The sequence below is a fragment of the Lepidothrix coronata genome, unplaced genomic scaffold, assembly GCF_001604755.1.
Source record: "Lepidothrix coronata isolate B3197 unplaced genomic scaffold, Lepidothrix_coronata-1.0 Scaffold219, whole genome shotgun sequence".
In the NCBI taxonomy this organism is placed as follows: domain Eukaryota; kingdom Metazoa; phylum Chordata; class Aves; order Passeriformes; family Pipridae; genus Lepidothrix; species Lepidothrix coronata.
Window position 1 is genome coordinate 382,687 of NW_016690399.1, and position 3,477 is coordinate 386,163.

Below are 3,477 nucleotides of genomic sequence, written 5' to 3' on the forward strand. Positions count from 1 at the left end.
AAAAAAAAAAAAAAAAAAAAAAGAAAAACCGTGAGCAAAAACAGGAAAACAAAAAGTTTCCACAAAGCATTTTTCTAGGTGATGGCTTTAAAAAAAACAGAAAAGAAACGAAATCCTCTCTACTCCCCCCTCCTCCTCCTCCTCCCCTCCAAATGAATCGTGACTGATGTTACACTGGGGAGAGGGAGCTCGAGAACAGATGTCCTGGAACGTTCTGGGTTCTTTTTTTGTTTTCTTTTTGTAAAGAAACACTATCTTCTTTGTAAGCTGGGGAAGATGGGGAAAGAAATGTTTCACAGCTGGGATGTTTCTTACCTTGAGCACTCTTAAAGCCCTGGCACAGACGTGGCCATCGCTGCCACGTCACCAGGAGGGCACTTAGGGCAGAAATGGCCGGGTTTGGGTCGTTCTTGTCACCTTCCTTCCCCCATCTTTGCCATCACAGTTGCTTTCTAGATGGAGATCAGCATGGCTTTCAGTTCCAAGATGCCACTCTGGTTTTGGCAAGTGTTCTGTTGCTGCTTGTGTTAGTTCCTTCCGAGCCATCCCCTTCCTGCTGCAGCCGAGAGCTCCGAGGGCTGCTCCGGCCCTCTGGTAGGCACTTCTCCCTTAGGAACCTTCTCCTTTTCTTTGTCTCCTTATTTTTATTTTTTAATTATTATTATTATTGTTTTTGGGGGTTTTTTTTTTGAGTTGTGCTCCTTTACAGTGTGAGAATCATTCCATGACAGAAGCCTGGGAGGCGTTTGTATGTTTTTTCTTTGATCCTATTAAAGAAGAAATTCCCCAACCGCCTTTGGTTGTCGTGACATCCTTTCCTTAAGTAAAGACTGAGCCTTTTGAGTTACTCCCAGGGAAGAGGAGTGCGAGCCCTGCATTCGACTGGACTCAATTCCCTGAGGATTGAAGGAGCATTAAAGGCAAAACCAAACCCTAAAGTATTGAGTGGGCAGCTCCCACTTGGACGCTTGGGAATCGCCTCCGGTCGAAGAGCTGTCGTGGAGCAGCGTTTTGGGAAAGAGCCTGATCCAAACTGAAGTCACTGGAAAGTCTTCCACCTTCTTTGGAGGACCTCAATCAAGTCAGAGGGAGAGAACAAGGCAGTGCTAGGACAGAGCTGGAGAGGGGTGGGGTGGAGGTGGGCGAGGGCAGTCGGACCCTCCCCTCCTGCCCCGGAACGCTGCACTGCAATCTTTTCCACTTCATTCCCTGAAATTACTGGATGGAGAGAGAGAGAGAGACACAATATTCTTGGGGTTTCATTATTATTTTTTTAAGCCCCTTTGCGAGGTGGCCGTTGTTCTGGGGAGAGAGGCTTTTTAAGCAACGCTCTGGCTGGATCTTGAAGGGAATAAGTGGGAAGGATTTGTGGGCTGGCAGATGGTAGATTAGCATCTTAAGAGACTCCGTGGGTATTAAACTGTCCTAGTGAAAGAGTGGAGATAGAATAAAGCAATTTCATTTTTTTTCTCTTTTTTTTCTTTTTTTTTTTTGTTTTTAAACTTTGGTTTTGTTCTCCCTTGAGAATTGGAGTTCCCAGCCCTCCCTTCCTGCCTCTGCTACGGGTTATTTTCTGTGTTGCGTGGCCGCGCGTGCGTGTTTGTAAGACCTTGGAAAAACAGGGTTGTGTTTTGGGTTTTTTTGGGGGTTTTTTTGGTTGGTTGGTGGGTTTTTTTTTTTAATTTCTGAATTTTTGACGTTTTCAGTAGATGTCTCCACCAATAAAACCAAACTGAGACTAATAAAAGTTTCAAAAAATTGGCAAGGTTCTTCCAAGCCTCGGCTGTTCCTCCTCCAGAGCTGTCTCCTGTCGGTTAAAATATGATTTAATAGAAAACTTGCTTGTATAAAAGACTTAAGAATGTTGCCAGGCTACGAGAGAAATATTTAAAACAATTGAAAGAGAAATTTAACCAGCAGAGGATTTTTTTTTTTTTGGAGGTGGGAGGGGAAGGGGTGGGATGGGATGAGTGGTTGTTGGGGAATTTCCTCTGCATGTTGAAATCCTGACTGCAATAGCACCATTCCTGTATCCATGAGTACTACCTTTTTAAAATACTATTTATACTGTAAAAACAAAAATGTGTTTCCTCCCTGGGTGCAGGGGGTTTTCCCTCTTCTTTTTTTTTTTTTTTTTTTTGTGTTGATTTTTAAATCCCTCTTTTTGGATTAGGAATGACTTGTGCAGATTTGGGGGAATGACCACGTTGATGCCCCTTGGGCATCAGACTCTTGAAAAGGAAATAGGAAATGCACATTCCTACCCCTCCCTCCAGTGAAATATATTTGTAAGTGTCTGATTATGTGCTATAAAAATAATGATTTTTTTTTTTCTTTCTCCCCCTAGATTAAGGCTGTGATGTATTTTTTGCCTATTTTTTTTCTTTGCCTCTAGGTTCAAAATGAATTAAAGGCTGTTGAGCATTTCAGAATAACACTTTTTGGGGGGTTGAAGTCTCTTCATTTCTAACTTTAAAAAGTCTCTTGTACAGCAGGAGGAGGTGGCTGATAAAACTGAGCCAAGAGAAGCTGAGACTGAGGAAGAAGAAGGTTTTTTCCTTCCTCTCTGGGGTCTGTGCAGGAGCAGAGGTCTGTCAGTGCACCCCTTCCCAAAATTAAGAACCAAGCTTGCAATGCACTTTTGTCCAAGGTCCAGAATTTGCTCCACCTGGCTCATTGAGAACTGTGCCTGCTAAAGAGCTAGAGGTGGTTCCAAAATCCTTCATCCTTAAATCACCAGTTTGCTACTTCCTTTTTTGGGATCTGCTTCCTCCCCTTTCCAAGCCTTTGGAGGATGTTGAACCTCCTAAAACAGCATCTTCCCCAACCTTCATTTGAACACCTTGATTTCCCATCCTGAGCCCTGATACTTTCTGACAAATTCCTCTCCAGCTGTTGCAGGATGAGGCTGATGCTGCAGGTTATGTGAGATAAATCTCCAGCTTCCAGTCTTTTGCAGATTAGTAGTTTTCCTTGAGATGATCTGAGGAATGGTCCTGGTGGGAAGAAGCTGCTGATGGGAACTCCTTTGGAATTTGCACCCACACAAAGCTTACTTTGGGGTTTAAGGTCTGCTCTATTGCTGTACTAAGAACTGATATCATTTTAAAGATGTCTTAAGAAGCAGCACAAGCTTCCCAGGAGCTGCCTGGATCCGGGATCAAAAGGCAGGAATCAACCTGGCAGGGTGGAAGAGGGGTTTCCACCCAACCCCGGAGTCACTGTGGGTTTGTGTCCAGCTGAGATTGCTGTGCTGGAATCTGGATGAGGTGGGGTTAGAGGAGATCCTGCTGGGCCCAGGGAGTCCTCAGGGAGATGATGGGAATGCTGTGAGTGCTGGAATGTTGGCTTGGCTTCCTGCGCTTCCCTCTGGCTGAGTGCTGGTCGGGGCTGGATGGGGGAGTGTGGATGAGCAGTGTGCCCAGGGGGCCAAGAAGGCCAATGGATCCTGGCCTGACTCAGGAACAGGGTGGCCAA